Genomic DNA, 22,192 nt, shown 5'->3' with positions numbered 1-22,192 from the left:
CAATCCCCGACGATCTACAAAAATCTATGTATCTGTGCAAAATTTCAAGCGGATAGCTTTACGCGTTCGACCGCTCTCTTGATTTTGAAAGACGGGCGGACGAACATGACAAGGCCGACTCAGAATGTCGAGACGATCAAGAATACTTTAGGGGTCCTAGATCAATATTTCGAGGTGTTGCAAACAGAATGACTAGATACGTATACCCCCATCCTATGGTGGTGGGTATAAAAATAAAAAAAATCTGAGTCAGGACTCTCGTGCTACTTACAAAATTCCCAATTGTTCTCCATAACACGCCTTAAAGTTGGTCCATGTCTGGTATTGTATCCCCACCTAAGTGCTGATGTCTGTTAACCGCAAAAGTCGGGCAATTACATAGGAAATGCTCCAACATCCCATCATTTGCCCCATATGCTCTACAAACGCTATCACCTGACACACCGATTTTTCACAAGTAGGGTCGTAGTCCTATGTGTCTCGTTATGAATCCTTTCAGTAATAGCCTCGTATTTTCATGATCCAAATCTCATCATAGCATTTTCGTCGACCTACCGACCGTTTAGCTGTTCCACAGTGCTACATGAGCGTTCGCAGCCCGCGTTCGTAGCCCTTAACTCGGACTACGTCGCCGAAAGGCTTCGGAACGACAGTTCTTTGGCCTTCACTGCCAAATCATTTGCTCTTTCATTCCCCCTTCCCTTCCTTATGGCACTGCACCCATCAATGCGAATCGAGCTATTCTCAGAGAAGGTGGTAATCTCTTTCTTGCACTGCAAGGCAGTTTGTGACCTTATCGTCCTGGTTGTTATTGCCTTCGTGACCAGTTTAGTGTCTGTAAAGATCTTCACACTCGACTTAACACCAACTTTTTCCGCCTGCAGGACCGATTATGGTCAGGAAGTCGAAAACAGTTCTCAGTGTAGACCCCAGGCTTACGCTGTCCTCTAGCTTTTGTCCATCTGTGTAGCATGATCTCCCAGATGGCAATGCCGGGGTTCTGTCAATCCAAGACTTTGGCGATGGCAGCAGTGCTTCACACTCGACCACATACCTTAGACGATATGCGATCGGAAACCTCTTCTCTTCCTTCCTAGTTTCGCGTCGTCGCATCGATTATACCGCGAAGGTATGACCTTCTGCTATCTTGTATTCATTCTCCCATCGCCATAAGTCTCATAGCTACAGTGGCTGCCTCACACTTAATCTGTACGTCTATGGGTCGAATACATGTTCTCTGAATCTGTTGTATTATCCTTACATTGCACTTTTTCTCCATCACAGTCCACCATACTACTGAGTCGTAAGTAAGTATTGGTCTAACCACGCTCCTGTAGAGCCAGGGGGAAACCATCAAACCAACGGCCCGTCTACATAGTGCCCAACACCTGTGAGCCTTCTCGGTACCCTCCTAAATGTGACACTACCAATTTAGTTAGACCTTTTCACATATGGAAATCGTTCTTTAGAGGAAACGTGGTATGCCAAATTGACTCATTTTCATCTTCCTCGTGATATATAGCGTCCTCTAAGGTCCATATTGCCCTGCCTTTTTTTTCGCCCCCTTATTCCGTTATAAGTATCCCGAAAATATATTTATTTGCCCGAGGGCCAGAGACCCACAAATATCTTCAAAAAAATGCGACTTAATATGCAAAATGTCAAGTTGATAAAACGACAATAAAAAATAAAAACAGAATACGTACTGAAAAAATATATGGCGTATAAAAAATATATGAATTTACTGGGCTGCCGCCTATGGCTACGATGCTTTTTGTTTCTCTTCTCTTTATTGGCGTGTTGGCAATGGTGTTAAATTACTCTTGTTATTATTGTCACACACACACACATACAAACATTCACACATAAGAACAAAAGCACATCTTTACACAGATTTACATGTGTTTTTCAAGTACTTCCATATGCTTAAAATAAGTTCATGTCCTCAACACTTGAGCTCATATTTTGTCCCGTGCCCCGTTTTGAACTCTTTGCAAACCCATAAGTTAAACACGCGAAAAAGTCAGTGAAAGCCATGAGAGTTTTTTTTTTGCAAATATTTCTGCAGGCGTTAAGAGCTGATTAAACATGAATTTCAGACGAAAAATTTTAAAGATTTTTTTGGTGCCTTTTTTTGTTTGCTTGCCATTATGAAATTTAAAGAAATTTGCAAGCAGACTTACAAATTGCAAATTAATATGAAATAAAGAGAGATTTCGCATAAGAAAATATGCTAATTTGTTTTCAGTTAATGATAACATCCTCATTTGGCAATTAATTCAGAAAATTTCCAATAATTCTATTTTGGCAACTGTTATTCTGTTGAAAGATTTTATTTTTGAAAATTGATTTTTGTAAGGTAAAGATAAAATTTAAATTCAGTTTTTCATTCATCTTTCTGCAGTTCAATATCCCTATATTAAATGGGAATCTTATAGAATTTAAGAACTATAGAGCTATCACCTTAGTGGATACGGCATGATTTACAAAGTTTTGCATAGACAACTCAGCATTCTTCACATTATTATGGAACAATAGATAGAATGGTGGTCTACTCTTCACCTAGTCTTCATTGACGTTCGGAAGGCGTCGCATTCTCTACACCACAATTAGTTGAGCTTTCACCACTGATAAACTGATAGCCAACGTAGGATGCGCACATACTAATCTAGTCATTCCGTTTGTAACACCTCGAAATATTAACCTACGAATCCATAAAGTATTCATTATCTTCATAGTATTGATGTATTATGTGGATCAAGTCATGTCTATGGAAAAGATATCTGATAGAAATTTTGCACTTATACTTCTTATTGATGTTTCCGAGTAGAAATTGATATGGTCTGCCATTATATATAATTGGATCAAATTATATCTAATTAGATAAAATTTTAACTGAAATTTGTGCCGAGTTTTCAATTTTTTTAGTAGGGTTTTTTTCGGGTCAGGATAGAAAGGTGCTTTACGTATGTGACGAGTACGTCTCTCGCCATATGCTGTACTTCTCACATATCAATGAGTGCAGTCCGATTCAACTTTAAGCTCAATGATAATGATATGATAGTTTCATGCACTCTTACATGCACATGCACTTTATAGCAACTCTTTAACATCTTTGAAATCGAAACATTACTCGCGGAACCATTCAGGTGTTGTTGCAGTTTTTTTTTTAAGAACTGCCACCATTGCCTTTAGCAACTTTACCAGTATCATTATGACAGTTTATGGCGCTATAAGCAAACATTTTGTTCACTTTTAGGTGTCTAAATTTGTCAGCAATGGCCGGTTATGGTTTTCCAACCAAATATAACGCAATCACACTATAACGCTTGAACTGCACTACAAATAATATTCTTTTTAAATAAACTGAGAAGCAAATGCTTTTGGTGGTTTCTAAACAATAAAGTGGGTTGTCCTATATAGATTGACAGATATGTCAGTGTAAACTTGGTAATACGTTGTGTTAGCTACTCTGTAGATTGCAACCTTAGTTTTAAAATCCTAACCCATAGCCTCTGCACTGGATTTCAGCCATTTACTTATCAATTTCAACTAACACTACTAAAAAAGGCTCAACATATCACCACTGCAAAACTTTACATTTTCACCATAGCTTAATGTTATTATACAGTGTCTTTACATTTGTATGTACATACATATGTGTTCATATTCCCATACCCTAGTAAAAATTTATCAAAACAAATCAATACCCCTGGCACACTCGCATCAACTACATACAATAACAAAGAACAAGGTAATAAAAAATCATAACTCACCACATTAGAATTCTTCTTTTGCTGCTGCTTACATCTATAACACCAACACCATATCTCTTGAGAGCACCACGAATTACCGAACAACACCGCGAAACTCCACGAAAACGACGGACGCGAAACAACACGAATAATACCGATCCGAAACACACCACGAACAAAGTTAATAAATGCACACTCCGCAATGCCATGAAAATTTTACAAAAATCTTTTAACACTTTTTTAATCATTTTAAATACTATTGTAGTTCAATCCATTTTTTTTTAATTTTCCAATGCATTATTTGTTTAGCAATCAATAAACATAAATTCTTAATCAAACCGAACACTTTTAATAGGAAAACACTTTATTGGAATTGCAATTAACACGTACGACAACCGATCCGTATGAAGAAAATCGCGAACTAAGGAAATGCTGAAGAGAAGGTGAGAGAGCATTATACATATGCAGTTTACTTGCTGCTTAAGACATTTGGCGAAGCAAAGGTATGATGTATTTGTTGTTCTTTTTTTGTGGTAAATGTCAGAAATCTGAAAGCAGAAAGAATTAGAACAAGGCGAATGAGTCAAATGAAAACAATGCAATAACTACTTTTTTTTTGAATAGAAATAGACATAAAAAAATTATTATGTTTATAAGAAAAAGAAAATTCTGTTTTTAAAATTTTTAACCAATAATAATCCAAGATTAATCCAACCATCAGTTAAGCCAGAGCCCAATAAAATGTTATTATTGAAAATTTAGATTATGTTGTAAGTTATGTTGCATTTTTCCAATATATTATTATGGAGATCATGTCGAGACTCGATTTCTTTTGAATGGCCACCACGGGCACGCTTGCAGAAGTCCAGACGGTGAACCCAAATCTCAAGGGTTTTCAAGCATAAATCGACCGATACTGCTGCAATTTTGGGTTCGAAATTCGAACGAAATTAATTAATCATCTCTGGCTTGTTGGCAGAGACCATAGACTTGACGTAGCCCCACAGGAAATAGTCTAACGGTCTTCGTGAGATAATACGATCTCCAAACTTGGTTTTCAATAAATAGATTGTGACAATCGCTGTGTGGCTTGTGGCGCAGTCCTGTTGGAACCACATGTCCTTCGAGGCCATATCATCCAACTGGGGCCAAAACTATTCTGTTATCATTAAACGGTAGCGATTTCCATTCAGAGTAACATGCCGTTCTTGATCATCATGGAAGATGTACGGCCTAATGACGCCTATGGTCCATAAAACGCGCAAAACCGTAATTTTTTCGGGATGTCATCATGACTCATGGAGTACGTGTGTATTGCTGTCTGACCCATAACGCATATTTTGCTTATTGACGAAGCCATTCAGCTAAAAATGAGCCTCATTGCTAAATTGGACGTAGGGCTCTTAACGTTCAGCTGACTCCGAATTTCGGTAGTAAATTTTAATTTCGACTCGCTGTTGGCTCGCAAATATTTCCACCATGAAATGGCAAACCTTACGGAGGAGAAATGTCAAAAGAGTGGCAAAAAATATGGCGTCGTTTGCTGTCCCTATCGGTCTTCTTTTATAGTGACCACATGTCATGCAAGTCAAGCTCTTGAATTTTGTTCAAAACAAAGTTGAATATTATCGCACGGGTCCAATGATGCCACCAGCCCATAACCGCACCAAACTGTGATTTTTTCTAAATGCGTTGGTGGCTCAAGCAATGCTTCTTGCTGATCTTCACACCAAAATCGACAATTCTGCCTATTTATGTACCCATTGAGTCAAAATTTAAACTGAACATAAAATAAAAGAAGAAGGGGGTTGGACTTTCTTAACAGAGCACGCATTTTGATAACAAAATTTAATAATTTGCAAGCGTTATTCGTTTGTAAGGCGATTCATGGTTAAATTATAGATTAAACTGAAGATGTTTGATAGTGTAACAAAACACGAATCGACCAGCTGTTTTACGAATACTAGCTGTTTAATTCAAATAAATAGCAAAAGAGAGTAAATGTTGAGCTTACTTTCCTACAAATTTTGATGGGCAAAATTTTACGGGAAAGTATGCGAAGAGACCTATAGTTTATCAAATCCTAAAGTTTCATATACCAATTCAATCATATTTGTTAACTTCTTCGTAGCACTCTTCAATTTACCCATAAACAATATTAAAACAGTCACTCATTTTTACATGCGAAAGTATTTCAACAGCTTAATAAGTAAACAGCAACAGAGGCTAAAAATTTCCCCACCATACATGTTCACGATATTTCAATGTTAATCTGCAGTGCCTTCACATTTATACATATGTTACATATAAGCATAATTACCTGCATTCCTATCCCCCACTTAGAACCCACCAACAAATCTCAACATCCTATAGCACTTTCACGAACTAACGAAAAACAAATAAAAAGAGCAACATTACTTACCATTAACTTTTTTTGGTTCTTTGTTTACATCTTTTTACCACCACGATCACCCTTGAGAAGAATAGTAACAATGCGAAACACACCACGATTAACAAAATACAAATTTGGCAATGTCATGTTTATTTTGCATAAATGTTTGAACACTTTTTTACACATTATAATCACTAAACATAAACACATATCATTTGCCAGCAAAAAATACAAATTTTGACGACTAAAACACCAATTCATGTGTGGAATGATGCTTGCTTTCAAGCGTCAAAGTTTAATATCTTTTAACTTTTCCGCGTTCTTTATGTGGAATTTGTGTGAAGAATTGAAATTTTCCAACGCTCTAAAACAATGCTCAACATAAAAGAAAGTCTCAATTATACATTTGCACCATACTTCAATGTTAATCTGCAGTGCCTTCACATTTATAGATATGTTGCATACATGCATAAGTACCTGTATTCCTATCCCCCACTTAGAACCCACCAACAAATCTCAACCACCCTATAGCACTTTCACGAACTAACGAAAAACAAATAAAAAGAGCAACATTACTCACCATTAACTTTTTTTGGTTCTTTGTTTACATCTTTTTTACACCACGATCTCTCTTGAGAGCATGATGAATAATAACAATGCGAAACACACCACGATTAACAAAATGCAAATTTGGCAATGTCATGTTTATTTTGCATAAATGTTTTAACACTTGTTTACACTTTATAATCGCTCAATCGTTGCAATATTTTTGAAGTTTCTAATAAAATAAATGATTGCCAATCGATTGCAACATGTGTTAATTCAAACCGTACACTTTTAATGGCAAAAAACTTTATTGGAAAAGCAATAAACACAAACGACACCGACCAGTATGAAGAACAACGCGGAATAAACGTGAAAAAGAGAGGATGAGAGAGAGCAACATATGCAGTTAACTTGCTGCTTAGAGACATTTGTCAATGTATGGGTGTGTTGTATTTGTTTTAATTGTGAGTAATGTAAAGATTACCAGAAATCTGTAAGTAGAATTCAACTGTTATAAGGAATTTTGCAGATGAAATTAACAGTAGAAACATATAATGAATTAAGACGATCGTTCTATCTGAAAGCCGTTTTTAATGAATGCTAAGAATATAAACATTTATGTTATAGACCATAGGAAATGCGTGAAGAGAGGATCTTCAGTGAAAATGTTCTTGAGCATCTGGGAAGTAATTTTTTGATTGTAAGGACCATACAACAGGTTCAGAGAACATGTTGTCTTGGCATAGGCGGAGTGATGAGAACCACGCCCACTAGGGCACTGGAGACTATTTTAGATATCCTACCCATTCACACACAGATTAAGTGTAAGACAGCCACTGCTAGAAGGATAGGAATAGGTTTCCGGTCGGATACCTCAAGTGAACCAAGAGGTCGAGTGCGAGGCACTGCTGCCATCGGCACAGTCTTGGATTGACGGAACCCTAGTATTGTCATCTGGAAGATCATGTTACACGGATGGATCAAAGCTAGAGGACAGAGTGGGCATGGGGGTTTACATTGAGAACCCAGGGACTGAGATCTGTTTTAGACCGCCTGACCATAATACGGTTCTGCAGGCGAAGATCCGGGCGATCACGGAATGCGTGAAGTGGTGTGGTGGTAACGCGAGGACGTCGAGTGTGAACATCTTTACCGACAGTAAAATTGCCATAAGGGCAATAACATCCAGGACGTTAAAGTTACGAACAGTCTTGCAGTGTACGAAGGAGATTAATGCCTTCTCTGAAAATGGCAAAATCCGCATCGTTTGGGTGACGGGCCATAAGAGGAGTAAGGGGAAATGAAAGGGGCAGACAATTTGGCGGTGAAGGCCAGAGGACTGCCGTCAATAAACTTGGTAAACCCGAAGCCTTTCGGATCGACGCAGTGCGAGTTAAGGTAGGGGGCGATGAATGCGCATGCAACGTTGTGGAACAGCGAAAATCCTATGGGGGGATCCAGATTGTGAGAAGACGAGGCTATTACTGAAAGGAAGCAAGAAGGAGGTCAGTATAGCTATTGGTATCATAACGGGACACATAGGACTACGAGCTCACTTATGTAAAATCGCTGTGGCAAGTGATAGCATGTGTAGGGAATGTGGGGAATATGATGAGACGTTTGAGCATTTCCAGCTTTTACGTCTAACAGATACCGGCACTTAGGTGGCGACACAATACCAGACATGAACCAACTTAGGAGAGAGGTATTGAAAAAAATTAAGGATTTTGCAAGTAGCACGGAATTCCGGAACTTAAAATTTTCTTTTTGTGGTTGCTTTTTATAGTTTTTAGAATGCACAACAAGCCGATCACTGGCTTCACACCATCCTCTTTTCAACCAAACCTAACCTAAGTATATCTGTCATAAAGAACGATCTGCTCAGTTGGGGTTTTTATCCGCATTCATTGTTAAATTTCGTTGAAATTTGAGCGAATGAGATGCAATTAATCGCTCGACATCTTCAATGAATATGACTTATATCGGACCTTATTTAGATAAAGCTGCCATACAGACCGATCTACTGATTTGGGGTCTTGAGCCCAAAGTAAGTGAATTTTTTATCCGATTTCGCTGAAATTTGGAACAGTAATTTTTATTAGCTGTGTCGAGTATGGCCGATATCGGATCATATTTGGTATATCCAAATGACTTATAGGCCGATTTTCCACTTAGGGGCCTTGAGCCCATAGAAACCGAATTTTTTACCCGATATCGTTGAAGTTTGCAACATCAATGTTTAGTTGATTTCTCGACACCTGTGTAGAGTATGGTTTAGATCGGATCACATGTCGATACTGATTCGTTGAAATTTGGAGCAATGGCTTATATTAGACCTCTCGACACCATTGCTTAGAATGGAAGAGATTGGCTTATACTTGGATATAGCTGCCAGATAGGCCCTTCTCTTAATTTAAGGCCATAGGCTCTTACATAATTTCAGTTTTTTTTAAGTGTATCTACCATGTGTTTAAATTCGTTCGTCTAATAGCTTGATAAGCGCCATCGATTATTTTCCCATTAAAGGGATGGATGGAATTTGAAAATAAAGTACCACTAAAATATTGACTTTTGTACACCATAACTTAAAATTGCACCGTCTAGCGGTTGGCATACAATTACAATTACCATAATTATGCTTTTTTCACATTAAAATATAAAAATTTTCCCATTTTGTATGCTGTTTCCCAATCGCCAGCCAGACTAAACTTCCTACATTAAACTAAGCCAATGGTCGGACATTTGGCTATGCTACAACAGCAGCAGCACCAGCAATTCGTCACATCATCCATTGCAATCTGCCAAGCGATTCGCATCGCAAGCGTCAATAAATTTTTATTAACCGTGCCCGGGGAGTAGCTAAAAAGTTAAAAGGCCATCTAAACATATATTGGAAAGCCAAACGAACAATTGCTTGGCAAATAATCCAGTATGGGGTTATTAAAGAAACTCTTTCGAGTGAACTCTGCTATTGTTTACTATCCAATTTGTTTTGTTTTGCTGTTATTTGCAAATGCTTCAAGCAGAGGAAACAATTGGAGGCACACATGGAGTAGACAAACACAAAAATAAAAACTGCCACTCCGCAAACCATTCCATTTGCTTATAACACCAAATATCATGACAAACGTGACCTCCGTATTTTACGCACAATTACAATTTCGCAAAGGAGGCAGAAGAGATGACGCTTCAACTTTTCAGACATCGTTTTTTTTTTTTCGTTTAAATGGAATTGAATGTATTCACACAATATCGTTGCCACAGAAGTCGCCTCAATGGATGAATGCATTCCGGTATGTATTTCTCTTTTTCTAAGGTCTATTTTCTAATTGCCTTTGCATTTCGTTTGAGTGTAACAGTGTGCATAGGTTTCCTAGCCTACGCCATGGAAGGGATAATCGCATGTGGGAATACCAAGGCACGCAAAGTCTTTGTTGAAAATAAAGGTTATGCTTTTAAGAGCAGATTTTTTCAGAAAGACTCAGGATAGTGTCCAGGATATTCGCAATAATAAACTAAACAGGTAAAAGGAATAGTTTGTTTGAACTTTCCGTCACAAAAGATTTTGGTAAATATGCAAAAAATTCAAATTTGCCCATAAACATTCCACTAAGGGATTGGGGTGCTGTCCGATTCTTATTTTAATATCAATGAGATGGGGCCTCCTTTTTATAGCCAAGTGCGAACGACATGACGCAGTGCGACACCTCTTTGGGTAGAAGTTTCAACTTGGCTATATAAAGAGGATCCTAGGAAATGAATTGAGGAATTTGATCTCACCTTTTTCAATATTTATTAGAATAATAATTGCCATTTTAACTGATTTTATTTAATCTATAAATAGCCACCGAACACCCTTCGACACTCATCCCTAAGGAATGCCTTTAATAACTTACCTTCACTTTGGCACACTACCCAAATTAAACGAATCCCCTTTACTCACCTCACCTCATCAGAGTAATGAATGTTCATGTACAACTGTAATTCACCACTATTGCCCTTCAAAAGATTTTTAACTCACCACACATAAAATAAATGCAAAATGGGCAAAGTTATGGAAATTTGCCGTTTATAAATTTTAACTCTTATTGTATGCCACGAGATTACTTTTCATTAAAAACTTTAAAATTTTCTATTAGATTATACGTATGTTTGTTTAGAGTTGTATGTAATTTCACTATGCAATAATTGGCTTAGAAACAATAACAAATGAAGCACCAACGATCAGTACTAAAAGTAAAATAAACTGAAAGTATACAGAGAGAGAGAGAGAGAGATTGAAAGATAAAGAGAGATGAGAGCAACTGTTTTGATGGCTAGTGAGGTGCATTCTATGGTTTCAAGGGGGAGGTGGGGATGTTGGGGGAGTATATGTGAGAGAGAGAATTAGGGAAAAAGAGTAAGAGCTTCTATTTTATAGTTTAACTAGTAGGAGGGCATAAGTGGGGTAGGGAGAAAACATAACATTTATTGAGAAAGAGAAACTGACTTAGAGTTGGGAGTTTGATAATAAACGTGATGTAAAGTTTTTTTTTCTGGCCCCCCTTGTTGTACAAGGTTTGCCAGCATAACCAAGTCTTAACGCTTGTTCAATCATTTCATTCCATTTGCATTGTTTTCATTTCTATGCGAAGGATTTTTGTTTTTTTTTTGTTTGTTTGTTTTGTTTAGTTTAGTTTTTGTTCGCTTCCTATTTCCATGTTCAGTGTTATCGTCAAATGTAATTTGCTCCTGCCATTGTTGAGTGCGTTTTTGTAACAGAACGCAATGTTATGTTGCTGTTTCGTTTTCATTGTAGGGTTTGGCGGTTTTATTTTTCTGTTTGCCTTTCGCGCTGTTGTGTCCCTCCCGTCTACACTATGCCAACAATAGAGGCAAGCAAATATTGACAGTATGGCCAGGAATGTATGGTATGGTCGATTGGTTGTTAGTCTAAATGTAAAATGTTGCAGTTGCAATACATGCTACATGCATGATACAAACGCACTCTCATAACAAACAAACAACAAATACTACAAGCGATTACAACAACCACAAGAGAGTGGAAACAAAACAAAACAAAAAAAAGAAACCCTGCTGTATGAATAGCGATAAAACGCTGTTACAACAAATGATATTCAGTTTGTGGCCTATAAGCGTCATCCTAGTACCTGAGTCAGCCAATAATGGTGGTCATGGTCCTAGTCCTGGTCCTGTTCAAATACAAACTCAAAACAAATGACGTTTTTTTTTTTGTGGTCACTTTTAAAGCCAACACCTCATGTTGACAAGATGTCTGTCGGGGAAAAAAAAAAAACATAAATACACCAGGTCACACTTACAACGTTGGTTGAAGGTTTTGTTTGGGCATTGCAGAACAAAGAGTTGAATTGAAAGTTTAATAAGAAATTTTGAAAAGCCAATGTGATTAATTCTGCTTGTGGTTGTGGTCAAGTCGAGGTGTGAAACAGTGGCTTAATTTCAAAATGGTATAACTGCAAATTGTTGTACGCTACAGTACAGCTGTGGAGGAAAAGTGCTATATCCATTGCTAAGCATGCCAATTGAGTTTGAATTACTTTCTGATCCGAAATTGGCACATTCGGCTGTTTTTGTCTCCTTGTGATCAATGTAAAATTCGCTTATCTTGTCCGTTTATAGTAAAATTTTGCTCGAACCATTTTTTGGGCCCAAGAACGAACTTTTTCATTTTGGAAATAATTGGGTTCAGATTTAGCTTGCATCTTCGGTGACTTGGGGTTGCTGGATACCAACGAACGGTTCCCGCCTTATCTTTGTCTTTCATCATTTCAATTGTGGAAACAAACCTTCCCATTTTGTCACCTGGGGTAGCCATTCTTAACATCTGCCACAGGCAGTGAGCTAAAATGTACCTCAAGTTCACCCATAGAACTATAAAATCTTTGGTTGAGGCTTCTGGTTAGTAGTCTGTCGCTCGAAAAAAGTTTTTTGAAAAATAAGAAAATAAGTTTTCAAACAGATCCCCCAATGTTGAAGACCCCCAAAAACGTTTAAAGGACCATGATTTGCGTATCTGCACTTGAAATGTCCGGCATCTTTACAGAGAAGGTGCAGAATATGCCCTGACGGATGCACTTGAAAGGTACAGGGCCGATATAACCGCTCTACAGGAAGTTCAATGGTTTGGGAAAGACGTTTCAAACACACCTAACGGTGATGCTCTTTATTACAGCTGCCCTGGTACCAAGCATGAATTTGGCTGTGGCTTTGTGGTTAAACGTTGACTAAAACCCCTTGTTCCATGGTTTACTACAGCGATTGAGAGGCTAGCCACTACCCGCATAAGGGCACATTTTTCAAAATCAGCCTTAATAGCGTCCATGCCCCGAAGGAAGACAAGGACGAACAGACCGAAAATATTTTTTACGAGCGTCTAGAGAGAGAGAGAGAGAATATGACCGCAGTCTCATCCACAATATTAAGCGACAAGTAAGCTCTAGCCATATGAAAGCTAAGTCTTCCGGATCAGTCCCAAAGGTCAACGAATGACAGATGATCGCAACAAAATTATGTGGCCTAATCTGGACTTATCCCCTCCTAATGCTGGAAACATTTGTGAGGGATCAGTCCCAAAGGTCAACAAATGACAGATGATCGCAACATAATTATGTGGCCTAATCTGGTCTTATCCCCTCCTAATGCTGGAAACATTTGTGAGGTACTGTGCCATGTAAAAATTCTATCCAAAGAGGTGGCGCTCTGCGGCTATAAAAAGGAGGCCCCTTATCGATGAGCTTAAAATTGAATCGCACTGCACACATTGATATGTCAGAAGTTTGCCCCTGTTCCTTAGTGGGATGTTCATGGGCAAAATTAGGACTCTAGACTTAAAGAAGTCTACCGCTTTGCTGTCGCTGGCTAGAACAGACGTCTCAGTCGTTGCGTCCGCCAAGACAGCTCACTGTCTGATCGGTAAGATTGAAAGTATCGTCTTCTGCAGAGACTGTGAGTACGTCGAGGAAGAAGAGACTATAGAACATCTGCAGTATGTTCGTCCACCACTGGCAGTCAGAAGAAGTTCCACTTTAGGTCCTCATTTCTCCGAGAACTTATCTGGTTTAGCGGATGTAAACATTTGCAAGTTATTGGGTTTTTTAAAGCGATCTGAATGATTATAGGCATCTTCCTTCTCTTGTTCCTGTGGTATCTACTAACTAACTAAATTTCCCCTGAACATTCCATTTAGGAACGGGGGATACTTCTCTCGCCCATTGAAGGCCACAGTAGCGCAGAGGTTAGCAAGTCCGCCCGCGACGCGTACCACCTGGGTTCGAATCGTGGTAGGAACATCAGAAAAATTTTCAGCAGTGGTTATCACCTCCTAATGTTTCCGACATTTGAGAGGTACTTTGCCAAGTAAAAACTTCTCCTTAAAGTGGTGTCGCCCTGCGGCACGCCGTTTGGAAACCTGAAAACCTGTGGGAAATTTTTACTACAAAGAAAATACTTTTATCAGTAAGTTTTGCTTTTATTGTAACCGTGTAACGTTTTGCTTTAATGTATAAAACGTTTACCATAAACGTAGTATTATTGAACGTAGCTAATTTTGTTAATTGGAAACCCTTTAGCATCTTCGTCTACGGTTAAAAGGACCTCACTTTTGTTGTAAAACAAAAAACTGTTTAATTGCAAAAGTACTTCGATAGCCGCAAACGACTATTTGTATGCTGGACCAATAATTACTCTCTTGTGTCTCTCCTACTAGAGAGAAGAGGTGAGTATTTGAGTGTATAGCGAAAATACTAATTACTTTGTACGTACAAAAGACAATGATCCCAAGCAGACCCATGGGCTAGCAAATAATTGCTATTGTGTGCTCGTCGCTAGTATAGACACATTTACATTTTCTCTATTTTATACCCCCCACCGTACGATAGGGGGTATATTCAATTAATCATTCCGTTTGCAACACATCAAAATATCAATCTCCGACCCTACAAAGTATATATGTTTCGGATCGTCGTAAAATTCTAAGACGATTTAACCATGTCCGGGTGTCTGTCCGTCCGTCTGTTGTAATAACTCTACGGCTTTCAAAAATTGAGATAGTGAGTTGAAATTTGGCATAGATACGTATTTTTGAAAGACGCCGGTTAAGTTCTTGAACGGGACAAATCGGATCATATTTGGATATAGCTGCTATATAGACCGATCTGACGATAAAGGGTCTTAAGCCCATAAAAGCTTTATTTATTACCCGATTTCGCTGAAATTTTAAAAAGTGGGTCATTTTAAGCCTGCTGACATCTGATCTAAATATGGTTCAGATCGGATTATAATTACATATAGCTGCCATACAGACCGATCTCGCGATTAAGGGTCTGAAGCCCATACAAGCTTTATTTTTTAATCCATTTCGATGAAATTTGAAAAAGTGAGTAGTTTTATACCTCCCAACATAGGACCCAAATATGGATCAGATCGGACTATATTTAGATATAGCTGCTATATATACCGATCTGCCGATAAAGGGTCTGAAGCCCATAAAAGCTTTATTTATTACCCGATTTCGCTGAAATTTGAAACAGTGGGTAGGTTAAGGCTTCCCGACAACTGACCTAAATATGGTTCAGATCGGACTATATTTAGACTTAGCTGCCATATAGACCGATCTCACGGTAATGGGTCTGAAGGCCATAAAAGCTTTATTTTTTATCCGATTTCGCTGAAATTTGAAACAGTTAGTAGTTTTATGCCTCCCGATATCTGACCCAAATATGGATCAGATCGGACTGTATTTAGATATAGCTGTCATATAGACCAATATGCCGGTTAAGGGTCTGAAGCTCATTAAAGCTTTATTTATTACACGATTTTGTTGAAATTTTAAATACGAAGTTCAACAGTGACTTATATTTATTAGACCACTCAATATCCTTGCCGAATTTGGATGCATAAGTTATCCAATTTTCATCGGATTGTGACGAAAGGGGGTTTACATATATACCCGAGCTGGTGGGTATTCAAAGTTCGGCCCGGCCGAACTTTATACCATTTTAATTGTTTTTACTGATCAAAAAGTATCAGAATATGGAACAGCTTCGACGAATGCGGATGGTAAACTCGAAAAGTGACAAATTTTAGACTTTCGGTACAAAAATGATGGTATGTCCAATGACAAAAATCATTAGAACAACACACAAATGGCTGCCGGGTACAAGAAAACACAAAAAGAAATTCTAAGTCACAGAGTATAACAAATACAGCAGATCATAATACTGATCAAAAAGTATCAGAATATGGATTAGCTTCGACGAATGCGGATGGAAAACTCGGAAAGTGACAAATTTTACACTTTCGATACAAAAATTATGGTATGTCCAATGACAAAAATCATTAGAACAACACACAAATGGCTGCCGGGTACAAGAAAACACAACAAGAAATTCTAAGTCACAGAGTATAACAAATACAGCAGATCATAATACAAATCCATAATGGATTTGGAACCAATTTTCTTTCGATTGCGATGAAATTTTAAACAGTAGGTTTCCTTACATCCCTGAGCTAAAAGGTTTACTTCGGATCATATTCTGATATAGCTGTGGTTTTTTGTTCCTTTACAACTTCTTTAAAATCCCTCTAAAATTTCAGCGCTACTGTGCTGTCCGCATTTATGACTTCACCTCTGAATTTTGAGATTTGAAGGTGTTGGCCCTGCGCCAATTTAATGTTTGAAACCATGAAACGTGCTAGGGACATGGCAAAATGTATTTAGGTGTTGTCGTCAATAGCCTTCTTGCTAGGGTCCAACGAAATAGTACACAAAACTAAGACCACCCACCCCCTCCACTCGTCCACCCATTATGACCCAAAAGCCTTTAAGCGCTGCATAACCATGAAATAGGCCATATGGATAACTTTGTCACATTGTCGTTAGGGTTGAGGTGGGGGTGGGGTGGACTGTGGTGGCGGCAGGCGAGAGTGTATATTGCTCTGTGGTCAGCTGAGTGTTTGGGGCGCATCTGCATCCGCAGTATGTTACAATTGATGGCAATGCATGTTGCGCGTGTCACACGGCTGTCGATCGATGGGGCCATGTGGCCATGTGTTTGTCTAGGGTTTTGTGGCATATTTTTCCATTGCAATAATTGCATATGGGCTATAAATTTTAACAAACCGTCAGTTGAGGCCAACACGAGCAGCAGCAGCAGCACAAACAAATATCGAAACGGTGGCAGGAATGGTGTGGAACAGCATGAAAGGCACGCAACATCAATAGCTAATGCAATTGTTTCGCTTTGCTGATTTTTGGGGTAGCATTTATTTTATGCGTTTTCCACGAATGTTGCAATGGTGGCGGCGAAGGATGGGGAGGGGTGGGGGGAGATAACATAGTTTGGTATATGGCCTGCTAATGCCTAAGGCTGTGATGGATGCTGGAATTTTTTGGATGCTTTGCTAAACAGCATTACCAACCAAAATAGCATGGCTATCTCAGTACAATCTGCAAACACATACCATGCCACCTATCTAAGTTGACATTAATGTGTGTTTTTGGTGAAATAATGAGGTTTCCATTGAACAGAGCATTCTACAATTAAAGGTAAAAATTCTGAAATGTGGGGATATTATCCAACAGCACTTTGCTTTGGTTATCAGGAAAAAAAATATTTGATTGGGCTCGAGAGCGAATGAGAATTGTGGGTGAGATGAAAAGAGAGATAGACCCAGGGATAAGTACAAGGATCGACTCAAAATCACGTCTGTGTGTTCTTGCCAATTTCATATTGAGCAAAGACATATTTTTGGGCTAGGGAAGAAACACAGGAAAAAATTGATAAAAAATTTTCAATTAAAAATTTATTAAAATTTAAAAAACCTGCTAAGTTTGGCCGGGCCGAATCTTATATACCTTCCACCATGGATCGCATTTGTCGAGTTCTTAACCCGGTATCTCTTTTTAGGAAAACAAAGGTTAAAACCAGTAAAGGAAAAGTCGGGCAGTGCCGACTTTATAATACCCTACACCTACCCCATAGGTACAAAGTGGGAGCTATATCTAATTCTGAACCAATTTTGATGGACTTCGACGGATGTTTTCAGATGGGTTAATTACCGTAATAACTAAGGCTCAAAAATGACAACATTATTGCAAATTACCCAAAATTTCATAATGTGGTACACGTCGAGCAAAGCGTTGTGCAAAATTTTGGCAAGATTGGTCAAAAAATGCTCTTGCAGCGGCTCTAGAAGTGAAAATCGTGAGATATACATATATGACAACTATATCTAAATCTGTACCGATTTCTATGAAACTCATCTATAATGTCGAGAAGCAAGAGAAAATCCTTTCTGCCATATTTCGAGAGAATCGATTAACAAAATACCACTTGATTGCATTATTACTGCAAATCGGACGAGAATATATATATGAGAGCTAAGTCTAAATCTGAACCGATTTCAAGCAAACTTTATAGACATTGTGGAAGTCGTCGAGGAAAGCTTTGTACAAAATTTTGTTAAAATTGCTCAATAAATGCGCTTGCAGTGGCTCTAGTAGTGAAAATCGGGCGATATACATAAATGAGAGCTATATCTAAATTTAAACCGATTTCCGTGAAATTCATCAGTAATATCGATAGTCACTAGGAAATTCTTCCTGCCAACTTTCGAGAGAATCGGGTTACAAATGACCATTTTATTGCATTTTTACTGCAAATCGGACGAACATATATATGAGAGCTATATCCAAATCTGAACCGATTTCCATGAAATTCACCTGTAATGTCGGGAGTCATAGGAAAATCCTTCCAGACAAATTTCGAGAAAATGAGTTCACAAATGACCATTTTATGGCATTATTACTGTAAATCGGACGAAAATATATATGGGAGCTAAATCCAAATCTGAACCGATTTCTATGAAATTCACCTGTAATGTCGGGAGTCATAAGAAAATCCTTCCTGCCAAATTTCGAGAAAATGGGTTAACAAATGACCTTTTGATTGCAGTATTACTGCAACTCGGACGGATATATATATGGGAGCTATATCCAAATCTGAACTAAGAAGTGAAATAGGGCGATCGGATCGATCGATTTAGACCATATTTGACACTGATGTTAAAGTTCATGGAAGAATTGTTTTACAAAATTTCAGACAAATCGGATAAAAATTGCGCCCTCTAGAGGCTCAAGAAGTCAAGATCCCAGATCGGTTTATATGATGGCTATATTAAGTCGCGAACGGATTGGAACCATATTTGGCACAGTTGTTGGAAGTCATAACAGAACACGTCGTGCCAAATTTCAGACAAATCGGGTAGGAATTGCGCCCTCTAGAGGCTCAAGAAGTCAAGACCCCAGTTCAATTTATATGGCAGCTATATCAAGCTATATCACTATATCACTATATCAAGTGAACCAATTTGAACCATACTTAGCACAGTTGTTGAAAGTCAAAGCAAAACACGTCATGCAAAATTTCAGCCCAATCGGATAGGAATTGCGCCTTGCAGAGGCTCGAGAAGTCAAGACCCCAGATCGATATATATGACAGCTATATCAGGTTATGGAGCGATTTCACCCATACTTAGCACAGTTGTTAGAAGTCATAACAAAACACCTCGTGCAAAATTTCAGCCAAATTGGATAAGAATTGCGCCCTCTAGAGGCTCAAGAAGTCAAGACCCCAGATCGGTTTATATGACAGCTATATCAGGTTATAGTCTGTTTACAACCATACTAAGCACAGTTTTTGGAAATCATAAAAAAAAACACCTGATGCAAAATTTCTTCCCAATAACATAAATAATTCTGCACTCTAGTGGCTCAAGACCTCAAGATCCCAGATAGGTTTATATGACAGATATATCAAAACATGAACTAATATGGCCCATTTACAATCCCAACCGACCAATAGTAATAAGAAGTATTTGTGCAAAACTCCAAAACACCTGATGCAAAATTTTGGACCATCCAAGCGGTCCAAATCGTTCTATAACCTGATATAGCTGCCATATAAACCGATCTCCCGATTTGACTTCTTGAGCCTTACAATCCGCAATTTTTGTCCGATTTGGCTGAAATTTTGCATGTAGTGTTCTGTTTAGACTTTCAACTGAATCCGAAGATAGTCCACTGGGTCGATAGGAGCGTGATTAGACCAATACTTACTTACGCCTACCTTCCTTCGATGACAAAACGTACACACTGGCGGTATGCATTGACATCGAGGGGGCTTTTAACAATGTGCGGACCGACACACTGATCCCATCCTTAGACCACTACCGGGTGGACCCGGTCCTTAGAGACTGAATAACCCATATGCTAAGGAACAGGTGGATAAATTTTCTGTCCCATAAGGGAGAAAGTGGCACAGGGCACGCCACAGGGGGGCATTTTATCTTCACACCTATGGGTGACCAACATAAATGACTTATTATGGATGCTGACTGAGGGGGCATTTGAACCCGTCTGCTATGCAGTTGGTGTTTTAATACTTCTAGGGAGTAAGGATCCGAACGAGCTATGCAGAAGGGCCGAAAGGGTCTTGCATATGGCATATGACTGGGCTAGACCAAGAGGTTTCAATGTTAACCCAGCGAAGATTGAAATATGCCTGTTCACGAGGAAGACGAAGGTGGGCCAATTTAACGCACCACGTTTCCTCAATTAGACGATTTCGATATCTGACAAGGTCAAATACTTAGGTGTGATCTTGGACAGGAAACTGAATTGGAAGTGTCAGAAGCGTACTGAGAAGGCTCACAGATGTTGGGCACTATGTAGCAGGTCGCAGGCTCGAAATGGGGCCTGAATCCTAGGATAGTCCACTGGCTCTACAGGAGCGTGATTGACCAATACTTACTTACGCCTCAGTAGTTTGGTGCACTGATATGGAGAAAAAGTGCAACATTAGAACCATGCAACAGGTTCAGATAACATGTTGTCTTGGCATAGGCGTAGCGATGAGGACCACGCCCACTAGGGCACTGAAGAATATTCTAGATATCCTAGATATCCCACACATTGACATACAGATTAGGTGTGAGGCAGCCACTGAGGCTATGAGACTTAAGGCGATGGGAGAATGGATTGAGGATGGGAGCAGCTCATACCATCGCAGAACAAGTAAAAAGGCGTTAAGTTCGGCCGGGCCGAACTTTGGATACCCACCACCTCGGGTATATATGTAAACCACCTTTCATCAAAATTCGGTGAAAATTTCATACCTTATACTCATATACCTCATACCGATCTGAACTATATACCACAGGCATGTCGAAAAGCCGAACATAAGTCACTGTGTCAAATTTCAGTGAAATCGGATTATAAATGCGCCTTTTATGGGGCCAAGACTTTAAATCGAGATATCGGTCTACATGGCAGCTATATCCAAATCTGGACCGATTTGGGCCAAGTTGCATAAACATGTCGAAGAGCCTAACACAAAGCACTGTCCCAAATTTCGGCGAAATCGGACAATAAATGCCTTTTTTTATGGGCCCTAAACCTTAAATCCAGAGATCGGTCTATATGGCAGCTATATTCAAATCTGGACCGATCTGGGCAAAATTTAAGAAGGACGTCGAAGAGTCTAACCATACTCACTGTCTCAAATTTCAGCGACATCGGACAATAAATGCGTCTTTTATGGCCCCAAAACCTAAAACCTAGATATCGGTCTATATGGCAGCTATATCCAAATCTGGACCGATCTGTGCGATATTGCAGAAGTATATCAAGGGGCTTAACTTAACTCACTGTTCCAAATTTCGGGGACATCGGGCAATAAATGAGCATTTTATAGGCCCAAAACCATAAATCAAGAAATCGGTCTATATGGCAGCTATATCCAAATTTGAACCGATCTGGACCAAATTGAAGAAATGTGTCAAAGGGCCTAACACATCTCTCTGTCCCAAATTTCAGCAAAATCGGATAATGAATGTGGCTATTATGGGCCTTACACCATAAATCGGAGGATCGATCTATATGGCAGCTATATCCAAATCTGGACCGATCAGAGCCAAATTAACGAAGGATGTCGATGGGCCTTACACAATTCACTGCCCCGAATTTCATCAAAATCGGATAATAAATGTGGCTTTTGTGGGCCTAAGACCCTAAACCGGAGGATCGGTCTATATGGCAGCTATATCTAAATCTGAACCGATCTCGACCAAATTAAAGAAACATGTCAAAGGGCCTAAGACAACTCACTGCCCCGAATTTCATCAAAATCGGATAATAAATGTGGCTTTTGTGGGCCTAAGACCCTAAACCGGAGGATCGGTCTATATGGCAGCTATATCCAAATCTGGACCGATCTGAGCCAAATTGACAAAGGATGTCGAAGGGCCTAACACAACTCACTGTCCCAAATTTCAACAAAATCGGATAATAAATGTGTCTTTTATGGGCCTAAGATCCTAAATCGGCGGATCGGTCTATATGGGGGCTATATCAAGATATAGTCCGATATAGCCCATCTTCGACCTGCTTATGGACAAAAAAAGAATCTGTGCAAAATTT

The sequence above is a fragment of the Stomoxys calcitrans genome, chromosome 5, assembly GCF_963082655.1.
Source record: "Stomoxys calcitrans chromosome 5, idStoCalc2.1, whole genome shotgun sequence".
Taxonomy (NCBI): Eukaryota; Metazoa; Arthropoda; class Insecta; order Diptera; family Muscidae; genus Stomoxys; species Stomoxys calcitrans.
This window is presented reverse-complemented; position numbering follows the sequence as displayed.